This window comes from Bos javanicus, chromosome 11 (assembly GCF_032452875.1).
Source record: "Bos javanicus breed banteng chromosome 11, ARS-OSU_banteng_1.0, whole genome shotgun sequence".
NCBI lineage: Eukaryota > Metazoa > Chordata > Mammalia > Artiodactyla > Bovidae > Bos > Bos javanicus.
Genome location: NC_083878.1, coordinates 884,405 through 896,563, shown reverse-complemented (window position 1 = coordinate 896,563; position 12,159 = coordinate 884,405). Strand labels below are relative to the sequence as shown.

General features: G+C 44.7%; 1 long non-coding RNA gene across 1 annotated transcript; it reads right to left on the bottom strand.

Annotated features, from left to right (window-relative positions):
- Positions 1–859: 859 nt before the first annotated feature.
- Positions 860–10,176, bottom strand: LOC133256646 (uncharacterized). Its single transcript, XR_009739250.1, has 2 exons — positions 10,046–10,176; positions 860–4,571 (listed from the first exon to the last, which is right to left on the bottom strand). It is a non-coding gene; the product is annotated as an uncharacterized LOC133256646 (long non-coding RNA).
- Between the last annotated feature and the right edge of the window lie 1,983 nt (positions 10,177–12,159).

Below are 12,159 nucleotides of genomic sequence, written 5' to 3'. Positions count from 1 at the left end.
TGGATTGACCCTCAGGTTTCTAATTTCCCCAGGCAGCAGGAAGTTGGGGCTTCCCTGGCAGAACTCAGAGCTGCTGGGCTGGGGAAGTCTTGTGGCTTTCTGAGGGATTTCCCCCAGCCAGCAGGTCCCAGAACCTGCATCTCCAGGTTTGTCTTCATCAGAACACACTCATCCTGCCAGGTTCCAAAGAGCGCAAGCTGCTGCGGGCTGGGAAAGGGGCTGCATCTTGATGCCTTTCCTTAGAGTGGGGGTGGTTTTCAACAAGTCACTTAACCTTCTTGGGCCTTATTTCCTGGTGTGTAACAAGAAGGCCTTCAAGACTAGGGGGAGAGAGAAGACGAATAAGGATTAAGAGAAGATTAAGGGTTGTAGGGACTAAAGGCATGACCGTCACTATCCAACTCCTCATGCTACACACTAGCTGTCACGCCTCTTGCACCCTGGATGCCCATGGTTGTGAATGACCCAGCACAGCTAGCCCTAAGCACCTGTAGCTAGGACCGTTAAGAGTGCCTCGAAAGCACAGCGCAGAGATTCCCTGGTAGTCCAGTGTTAAGACTACTAGCTTCTAGCATAGGGAGCATGGGTTCAATTCCTGGTCGGGGAACTAGGATCTCACAAGCGGTGCAGAACAGCCAGAAAAAATAAAAGCCCAGTCCATGGCCCAGGCAGGCCCAGAGAACCACTGGGTCACTTTCGGGTGTTCTTCCTGTGAGGAACCACCTTCCTCTTCTTACCTGCTCTGCTGGGCCCTTATCACCAGGCCAGGTACAGAAGCAGGGGCTCTAAGTTTGTCTAATAGGCGAACAAACTTCCTGATGAGGAAGGGCTAGTTCCCAGGAAGGTTGGGATTCTTAACTGGGCTGAAACCAGATCTAGAGTGGGGCATACTGACTGTGCCCCAGCTTGGCCTCCAATCCCTGCGGGGGACACCAGGAGAGTGGGTGTCCCAGCCTGGCCAAGGACAGGGTTCCCTGTCCCTCCACTCTCAGATCCACCTATGCACGGAGGTTCCTCGGAATCCCCAGAACTGGGACCTCCCTGGCTGTCCAGTGGTTAAGATTCTACCTTCCCGGTGCAGGGGCACAGGTTCAATCCCTGGTGGGGGAACTAAGATCCCGCATGCCACAGCCAAAAAAAGAAAAAGAAGAACCCCCAGAACTCTTGCCCCCAAAAGAGCCTGAGCACTGTCTCATGGGAGGGCATCATCACTCAGACACTGTGCCCGACGAGTTTGTTGACATGAGAGGGCATGCCAAGGACAGTAAAGACAGAATTTTGCCTTTATGCATATGGTGATCAGGTCTCCTAAAGCATATGATTTTTCACACACGCATATTTAGAAGCTGGCAACCTTTGTATGAGTTTTGTTGCTAAAGAGCAACTGGCCCTTCAAGAGCACCAGTTTGCCTTACAAGGTATTTTTGTTGCTTGTTGTTTTGGAATGTGACAGTCATTTTCTCATTTCGAGCAATACACGAAGAAAAACATCACCTGGCCAGGAAAACCATTGTAACGAGCTGTGTTTCAAAGCGGCTAATTTTGGATGGGTTCTCAGAAGTTTCTAGATTTCTAAAACAGTCATGCATTCTCAGGTGGAAAGAGAGATGCCTTCCTATGTCAGAGGCTGTGGTGTTTGTAGCCCACTTTAGAATGCTTTCCAAAATGTCTGCTCATGCTAGTGGGTTTCATCAAGGGAGGCGAGGCCTCCTTGGGGACATTTAAGATGTTAGGGGGGTTTCTATTCTGATGTCACCATGATGGGGGAGGGACTCTGATAGCATTTGTCAGATACAACTCGGGGAAAGTCCTTCACAACAAATAATCACATCACATCTCATGTGATTATCAAACTTCATTCTTGACATCTGTGTAGCTAACAATCCATTCATTATTATCTGAGCCTGGACGGAACTCCGTATGACGTGTAAACATTGTGTTGAGTTGTTTTTTTTAAAAAAACAAACATGGTTTAAAATACACTGACTCTCTCAGTAATGCCATCCACTGCACACATCAAGAAAAGTCTGTACAGTACTTAGATTGGCTTGGAGTTTTTCCAAGAGCCATTCTTCAGTCTGGACAATTAGAACACAAACACCAGTGCCTTCCAGGTGTTTCCATTACCGGCACCACACCCCGGCTCTGGTCTGCCTTTGTAGCTGTTGCACTTGCAGTGATTCTATATTTAGAAGCAGGCCAGTGTGCACATGTCTTCGCCCAGCAGTGCATGTTGGCGAGGGTAAGCGACAAAGAAAAGGCTGAAATGTACATCTTAGGTTCCTCAGTACTTAAGTCTATACCTCAGACACTAAGCATAACCATGTCCAAGAAAGAAAAAAACAAAGTCCATATTTAAGTTCCCTTTGAGGAATTCTGCTCAATTTTCTGTGACAGCCTGGATGGGAGGGGAGTTTGTAGGAGGATGAATACATGTATATGTATGACTGAGTCCCTCCAGTGTCCACCTGAAACTATCATAAGATTGTTAATCAGCTAAGCCAGTACCAGTGCTCATTCAGTCATGTCTGACTCTTTGTGACTCCTCTGTCCATGGGATTTTCCAGGCAAGAATACTGGAGTGGGTTGCCATTTCCTCCTCCAGGGGATCTTCCCAACACAGGGATCAAACCAATGTAGCCTGCATTTCCCTGCATTTTCAGGCAGACTCTTTACCACTGCACCACCTAGGAAGCATTAACCAGCTATACTCCAGTACAAAATAAAGAGATTTTTATTAATAAAAAAAAGTTCCCTTTTGGGACAGGATGGGTCAGCAGAATTAGAAATCAGATCCAATGGTCTCCAAATCTCTTCCAAGATTCTGTCTTCTGCACCAAGAAGAATTTAGGTGCATCAAGAGACTTCCCTGGGCTGGCGTATCCTTGCAGCTTCAGACTTGCCATTCTAAACAATTTCTCTTCCTGGCTAAGGTCAACACTGCATCCCCAGCCTGGTGGCAGACCCTGGAGTTTGTGGCCGCTGGTGTCCTGGTTCTGCTTTCCTCTAGAAAGGAGCCTCATCACCCAGTGCAGATGGAGGCACCAGTTCCCAGCTTTCCATCCAGGTAACCGTGGGCTAAGTCCCCACCCTAAAATCCTCTTTTTTCTAAGGGAAGATAAGAGTATCTTCCGGGGTTGCTGTGGGAGCTGCATGGGGTAATAAGCAATGGTCCTAGGACAGTGTTTAGAGGGATAAGGCTCTCCTCTGGCACTGATAACCCTTCCACTGCGTCATCTCTAGAATCCACTGTCCTGGGGTCATTCTGGTACAGCTTTGGGCTCAAGTGTAGGGTGAACCCCTTCCTTCACTTTCCATTCCGAATGGCACCTCATCTTGGGGGTCCCTGGTCCAACTTGGAGGCATCCTATCATCCCACCAGGGTGTCATTGGAAACTTTGGCAAAGTTGTCACTCTGGAAGTCTCAAAGGGGTACCATTCTTACCCTGACTCCTATAGCCCCTGCCTGTCCTCAAGTTTCTCCCACCAGAACACTGAGATCTGAAAGGTCAGGGACTGAGGCTCATTATCTTCTGTCTTCTCAGAGTCATGTACACAGTGTGTGCCTAGTAAGTATTCATTAGATGGATAGGTGGACAGAAGGATGGATGGAATGATGGATGAATGAATGGATGGATGGAATGATGAATAGATGGACGAAAGGATGGATGGAATAATGGATGCAGAGATGGGTAGACAGATCTGATAGTAAACTCAGCCTGAAAGTTGAGAAAGCCCCACATTAGATGACCATGATGTCAAAGCTGCTCTCCCTTCTCCCTGGTGGAGAAAGGAGCTCTTTCCTCCTGCCTGAGGCCCCTTCCCCCAGGTCCTCTGCACCAGCAAAGGTGGGAGAAACTGGTGGTAATTTAGGTTCATCATAGCATCTCAAATCACTTTTCAAACTCTTGGCCCAGCCTCTTAGACCCTTTGCCAAGCACGTTTCTCCTTGGTTTTTAAACCCTGGGGAAACATTATCTGAACATTTCCAATTCATTTATGCTCAGCTCATCAAAATGCCATTTTACAAGAGCTGTTTGAACTCCAAAAGGTCTGGGAAGCTTTCCCTTGGCGCAGTTACACGGAAAGGCAGCCTGGGACTTCCTAAGCAGATGGAGTGCCCTGCTGTGCTACAGGCAATGCTCAACCCCCCTCCCCACACTCTTGACAACCTGAACAGACAAATCCCACTTCAGGGCAGGAGGTCAGGGGGGCTCTATCCAGGCCACCTCACCGCACAAATAAGAAAGTACCCCTGAACCCAATTAGGCAATTTGAGTCCCCGGATGCAAACAATTTCAGAAAGAATCCTCCTATGCAAACATTCCTTTAAATGCAAATGAAGTGCCCCCAGAATTCTCCAGGTTAGTGATAAAAGTGGGAAGGGCATATTCCAAGATCCAGAGGCCAACAGAGTCTCAATTTCCTCTTCCATTTCTCTGTGACGGGGTTACATGGTTTAAAGGGACTGTGTTCTCCAGTGCCCAGAGTGCTGCTGGATTCAGGATTCCATTCCACAGAGCCTGGTGTGGTCTGGCCTCTCACAGCCTCCAGCTCACTCCACATGCATCCTGCAGACAGAAGGAGAGCAAATGCACGAAACCTTCTGGAAATCCCCTTCTCCATTCCTTGGGCTGTTCCCTGTTACCTACCCGCTCCTCCTGTCAGCAACTCTCCAAATGTAAGGATAAAAACAAATAACTTCCTCACCCCCACCCACTTCTCCACTTTCACCTCAATGACCCAATTCAAATCTTTCCTGTGCCCTGGGTGGGGGCGAGGGGGAAAACAGGGGGGTGGAGGTGCGGTGGAAGGGGGTAGGGCTGGGGAGGTATTAGTTGTACCAGAAATCAGAAAAGCAGAAATCACTAAAATTGAAAACAGGGCAATAGAGAAAATCAGTGAAAGCAAAAATTGGTTATTTGAAAAGATCAATAAAATTAACAAACCTCTGGCAAGACTGGCAAAAAAGAGAAGATACAAATTACCAGTTTCAACAAGGAAATGGGATAAAGCAACAAATATAACAGGCATCACATGGTTAATAAGGAAATACTAGGAAAAACACTACATGTATAAATTTGACAATTTAGATGAAATTAACGAATTCCTTGAAAATTAGTAACTACAAGATCCCCTGGAGGAGGGTGTGGCAAGCCACTCCAGTTTTCTTGCCTGGAGAATCCCCATGGACAGAGGGGCCGGCAGGCTACAGTCCATGGGATCACAAAGATTTGGACATGACTAAGCGACTGAGCAAGAGTGAATATCGACATTCTAGAAATCAGTGAACTAAAATGGACTGGAATGGGTGAATTTAACTCAGATGACCATTATATCTACTACTATGGGCAGGAATCCCTTAGAAGAAATAGAGTAGCCATCATGGTCAACAAAAGAGTCCGAAATGCAGTACTTGGATGCAGTCTCAAAAATAACAGAATGATCTCTGTTCGTTTCCAAGGCAAACCATTCAATATCACAGTAATCCAAGGCTATGCTCCAACCAGTAACACTGAAGAAGCTGAACAGTTATAGGAAGACCTAGAAGACCTTTCAGAACTAACACCCAAAAAAGATGTCCTTTTCATTATAGGGGAGAAGGCAATGGCAACCCACTCAGTACTCTTGCCTGGAAACTCCCATGGACAGAGGAGCCTGGTAGGCCTCAGTCCATGAGGTCGTGAAGAGTCGGACACAACTGAGCAACTTCACTTTCACTTTTCACTTTCATGCATTGGAGAAGGCAATGGCAACCCACTCCAGCATTCTTACCTGGAGAATCCCAAGGATGGAGGAGCCTGGTAGGCTGGTGTCTATGGGGTCACACAGAGTCGGACACGACTGAAGCGACTTAGCAGCAGTAGCAGTTTTATTATACGGGACTGGAATGCAAAAGTAGGAAGTCAGAAACGCAACAGGCAAATTTGGCCATGGAATACGGAATGAAGCAGGGCAAAGGCTAATAGAGTTTTGCCAAGAGAACACACTGCTCATAGCAAACACCCTCTTCCAACAACACAAGAGAAGACTCTACACATGGACATCACCAGATGGTCAACACCGAAATCAGATTGATTATATTCTTTGCAGCCAAAGATGGAGAAGCTCTATACAGTCAACAAAAACAAGACCGGGAGCTGACTGTGGCTCAGATCATGAACTCCTTATTGCAAAATTCAGACTTAAGTTGAAGAAAGTAGGGAAACCACTAGACCATTCAGGTATGACCTAAATCAAATCCCTTATGATTATACAGTGGAAGTGAGAAATAGATTTAAGGGACTAGATCTGATAGAGTGCCTGATGAACTACGGACGGAGGTTCATGACACTGTACAGGAGACAGGGATCAAGACCATCCTCATGGAAAAGAAATGCAAAAAAGCAAAATGCCTATCGGAGGAGGCCTTACAAGTAGCTGTGAAAAGAAGAGAAGCAAAAAGTAAAGGAGAAAACGAAAGATATTCCCATCTGAAGGGAGAGTTCCAGAGAATAACAAGAAGAGATAAGAAAGCCTTCCTCAGCGAGCAGTGCAAAGAAATGGAGGAAAACAACATAATGGGAAGGCTAGAGATCTCTTCAAGAAAACTAGAGATACTGAGGGAACATTTCATGCAAAGATGGGCTCGATAAAGGACAGAAATGGTATGGACCTAAGAGAAGCAGAAGATATTAAGAAGAAGTGGCAAGAATACACAGAAGAACTATGCAAAAAAGATCTTCATGACCCAGATAATCACAATGGTGTGATCACTCACCTAGAGCCAGGCATCCTGGAATGTGAAGTCAAATGGGCCTTAGAAAGCATCACATGAACAAAGCTAGTGGAGGTGATGGAATTCCAGTTGAGCTATTTCAAATCCTGAAAGAGGATGCTGTGAAAGTGCTGTGCTCAATATGCCAGCAAATTTGGAAAACTCAGCAGTGGCCACAGGATTGGAAAAGGTCAGTTTTCATTCCAATCCCAAAGAAAGGCAATGCCAAAGAATGCTCAAACTACTGCACAATTGCACTCATCTCACATGCTAGCAAAGTAATGCTTAAAATTCTCCAAGCCAGGCTTCAGCAATACGTGAACTGTGAACTTCCAGATGTTCAAGCTGGTTTTAGAAAAGGCAGAGGAACCAGAGATCAAATTGCCAACATCCGCTGGATCATGGGAAAAGCAAGAGAGTTCCAGAAAAACATCTATTTCTGCTTTATTGACTATGCCAAAGCCTTTGACTGTGTGGATCACAATAAACTGTGGAAAATTCTGAAAGAGATGGGCATACCAGACCACTTGACCTGCCTCTTGAGAAATCTATATGCAGGTCAGGAAGCAACAGTTAGAACTGGACATGGAACAACAGACTGGTTCCAAATAGGAAAAGGAGTACATCAAGGCTGTATATTGTCACCCTGCTTATTTAACTTATATGCAGAGTACATCATGAGAAATGCTGGGCTGGAGGAAGCACAAGCTGGAATCAAGATTGCCGGGAGAAATACCAATAACCTCAGATATGCAGATGACACCACCCTTATGGCAGAAAGTGAAGAGGAACTAAAAAGCCTCTTGATGAAAGTGTCTGACCCTTTTGCAACCCCATGGACTGTAGCCCTGTAGGCTTCACTGTCCATGGGACTTTCCAGACAAGAATACTGGAGTCGGTTTCCATTTCCTTCTCCAGGGAAACCTTGCACTACTATGTTGCTAATAATAGTAAGAGTAGACATTCTTTTTTTTTTTTTTTCAGATTCTTTTTTTTTAATTTATTTATTTTAATTAGAGGCTAATTACTTTACAATATTGTATTGGTTTTGCCATACATCAACATGAATCCACCACGGAAGAGTAGACATTCTTATCTTGTTCTTCGTCTTAGGTGGAAAGCACTCTTTCATCAAGTTTGCTGCTAGCTACATATAGCTTTTGGTAGATGTTGCTTGTCAAGTTGAGGAAATTCTCCTCTATTCTTCCTCAGTTCAGTTCAGTCACTCAGTCATGTCTGACTCTTCACAACCCCATGAATTGCAGCATGCCAGGCCTCCCTGTCCATCACCAACTCCTGGAGTTCACTTAAACTCATGTGCATCGAGTCGGTGATGCCATCCAGCCATCTCATCCTCTGTCATCCCCTTCTCGTCCTGCCCCCAATCCCTCCCAGCATCAGAGTCTTTTCCTATGAGTCAACTCTTCTCATGAGGTGGCCAAAGTACTGGAGTTTTAGCTTCAGCATCATTCCTTCCAAAGAACACCCAGGGTTGATCTCCTTTAGAATGGACTGGTTGGATCTCCTTGCAGTCCAAGGGACTCTCAAGAGTCTTCTCCAACACCACAGTTCAAAAGCATCAATTCTTCGGCGCTCAGCTTTCTTCACAGTCCAACTCTCACATCGATACATGACCACAGGAAAAACCATAGCCTTGACTAGACGGACATTTGTTGCCAAAGTAATATCTCTGCTTTTGAATATGCTATCTAGGTTGGTCATAACTTTCCTTCCAAGGAGTAAGCGTCTTTTAATTTCTTGGCTGCAGTCACTATCTGCAGTGATTTTGGAGCCCAGAAAACTAAAGTCTGAGATTGTTTCCACTGTTTCCCCATCTATTTGCCATGAAGTGATGGGACCAGATGCTATGATCTTCGTTTTCTGAATCTTGCACTTTAAGCCAACTTTTTCACTCTCCTCTTTCACTTTCATCAAGAGGCTTTTTAGTTCCTCTTCACTTTCTGCCATAAGGGTGGTATCATCTGCATATCTAAGGTTATTGATATTTCTCCTGGCAATCTTGATTCCAGCTTGTGCTTCCTCCAGCCCAGCATTTCTCATGATGTACTCTGCATGTAAGTTAAATAAGCAGGGTGACAATATACAGCCTTGACGTACTCCTTTTCCTATTTGGAACCAGTCTGTTGTTCCATGTCCAGTTCTAACTGTTGCTTCCTGACCTGCATATAGGTTTCTCAAGAGGCAGGTCAGGTGGTCTGGTATGCCCATCTCTTTCAGAATTTTCCACAGTTTATTGTGATCCACACAGTCAAAGGCTTTGGCATAGTCAATAAAGCAGAAATAGATATTTTTCTGGAACTCTCTTGCTTTTTCCATGATCCAGCGGATGTTGGCAATTTGATCTCTGGTTCCTCTGCCTTTTCTAAAACCAGCTTGAACATCTGGAAGTTCACGGTTCATGTATTGCTGAAGCCTGGCTTGGAGAATTTTAAGCATTTCTTTGCTAGCATGTGAGATGAGTGCAATTGTGCAGTAGTTTGAGCATTCTTTGGCATTGCCTTTCTTTGGGATTGGAATGAAAACTGACCTTTTCCAGTCCTGTGGCCACTGCTGAGTTTTCCAAATTTGCTGGCATATTGAGCACAGCACTTTCACAGCATCCTCTTTCAGGATTTGAAATAGCTCAACTGGAATTCCATCACCTCCACTAGCTTTGTTCATGTGATGCTTTCTAAGGCCCACTTGACTTCACATTCCAGGATGCCTGGCTCTAGGTGAGTGATCACACCATTGTGATTATCTGGGTCATGAAGATCTTTTTGCGTAGTTCTTCTGTGTATTCTTGCCACTTCTTCTTAATATCTTCTGCTTCTCTTAGGTCCATACCGTTTCTGTCCTTTATTGAGCCCATCACAACTAAAGCAACTTAGCATCCATGCAAGCACATACTTACATTGAGCCAGATAACTAATGATAATTTCCCTGTTTGAAAATCACTCACTTAGTAATCTTAATTGCATCTGAAAACCCCCTTCACAGCAGTATCTAATGTTTGATTGAATAGTCAGGGAACAGGAATCTTGGTGGGGAAATCTTTGAGATTATGCCTACCAGAGACTTGGAGAACTTACTTGAAAAATCCTATATCTGACCAAGGACTCATGCCTAGAAAACAGGCAAAGTCACTAAAGAGGATACACAAATGGCAAGTAAACACATAAAAAGATGATCAATAACACTAGCCATTAGAAAAGAGCAAATTAAAGACCACAATGAGATATCACTACACACCTATCGGAACAGCTAAAATGAAAATAATGACCATACCAAATGCTGGTGACGATTCTGGGGAACTGGATCTCTCATCCACTGTTGGTGGGAATGTAAAATAGTACAGCCACTGCAGTCCTGAGTATTTATCTCAGATAAGTAAAAACTTACGTCCACACAAACTCTTTTATACAAATTTTTATTGTTGCCTTATTTCTTTTATAACATCCGTAAGCTGGAAACAAGGAAAATGTCCTTTAATGAATGGATGAATGGTTAAACATACGGATAGAACCATACTATGAATGTGCTAGCAAGCATTCTCCAGAGTTAGATAGATGATAGATAGATAGATTTTAAGAAATTGGTTTGTATAATTGTGGAGACTGTCAGTCTAAAATCTTCAGAATAGATGAGCAAGCTGGAGACTCAGGGAAGAGTAGATGTGGTAGGTCAAATCTGAAGTCAGTCTGCTGAAAGTTTCCATCTTCCTTGGGAGAAGTCAGGTTTTTTACTATTGAGTCCATCAATTACTTATTTACAAATTCTACTGATTTAAATGTGAATCTCCTCTTAAAAGATATCTTTGCAGGAACAAAATAGAATAATGTTTGGCCAAATGCCTGGGAACCGTGATCTACCCAAGTTAACACATGAAATTTACATTACAGTGGAGTGCTGCTGCTGCTGCTGCTAAGTTGCTCAGGCGTGTCCGACTCTGAGCGACCCCATGGCCTACAGCCCACCAGGCTCCTCCATCCATGGGATTTTCCAGGCAACAGTACTGGAGTGGGGTGCCATTGCCTTCTCCCACAGTGGAGTACTACTCAGCAATAAAAAAGGAACAGATGGTTGGTACAGCTTGCACAGGTCTCAGGGGAACTCTGCTGAACGAAAATAAAATACAGTCTTAAAAGGCCACGTACTATATGATTCAATTTACATAACATCTTCTAAATAACCAAAATACAGACATGGAAAACAAATTAGTGGTTGGTGGGAGAGAAGGGGTGACTGTCAGGGGAAACATGAGGGAATCTTTACAGTGATGGAGCAGTCCTGTACCTTGACGGCAGCAGTGCTTTTAAGCATCTCTACACCTGTTGCTGCTGCTGCTGCTGCTAAGTCACTTCAGTCGTGTCCGACTCTGTGCTACCCCATAGATGGCAGCCCACCAGGCTCCCCCGCCCCGGGATTCTCCAGGCAAGAACACTGGAGTGGGTTGCCATTTCCTTCTCCAATGCATGAAAGTGAAAGTGAAAGTAAAGGCGCTCAGTCCTGTCTGACTCTTCTCGACCCCATGGACTGCAGCCCACCAGGCCCCTCCATCCATGGGGTTTTCCAGGCAAGAGTGCTGGGGTGGGTGCCATCGCCTTCTCCGTCTACACCTGTTACAACCTGGCAAAAACCTGCACACACACTGTGCCAAGGCCAGTGTCCTGGTTTTGATTCTGGACCATAATTACGTAAGTTTTAAGTGGGGGCCTAAGTGCTGGAGGGTACACAGGGCTTCTCTGCACCATCTATGCAATGGCCTGTGAATCTATAATGATTTCAGAATAAAAAATGTTTAAAAAAGAAAGAACCAGAGGATTTATAGCAGAGTCAATATGCAGATTTTCAATAGTAAACATGTATTCCTCTGAATTGACACATGCTTTTTAAAATCTTTTTCCTGGTTCTTGTTTTTTTTTTTTTTTAACAAGAATGTCCAAAACTTGTCCTTCAGAAGGAATTTAGACAAGTGCCAGTGAATGAAATGATGCCTGTTCATACCTATGGGAGGAAGCCAGGAAGGGAGCAAGGCTTAGGATGCCATCTGCCTGAATACCAAGAAGCCACCAAGGTGAACAAACCCCAACTGTGAGGCTCCTAAAGCCTGAACTACCCGCTTCCTTCTCACCCTCCTCTTACGTGGTCTCGGGCTTGTAGCAGCTCCATGATCAGCCAGTGGCACATCCAAAGTGGTCCTTCTGAACCAGAAATTGTTCTTTTCCATTTGTTCACCTTTTAAGACAATTTCCTTTCTTTCCATTTCTATCTAAGCCAACAGCCATAAATAAGTCAACATCATGGTCTTCAAAGGCCACCCAATCTGTGTTCACATACTCCTTTCATATGACCATAGTAAGCCCCAGAGATGAACAAGCCTTCCCAAGCAAGTTATTTAT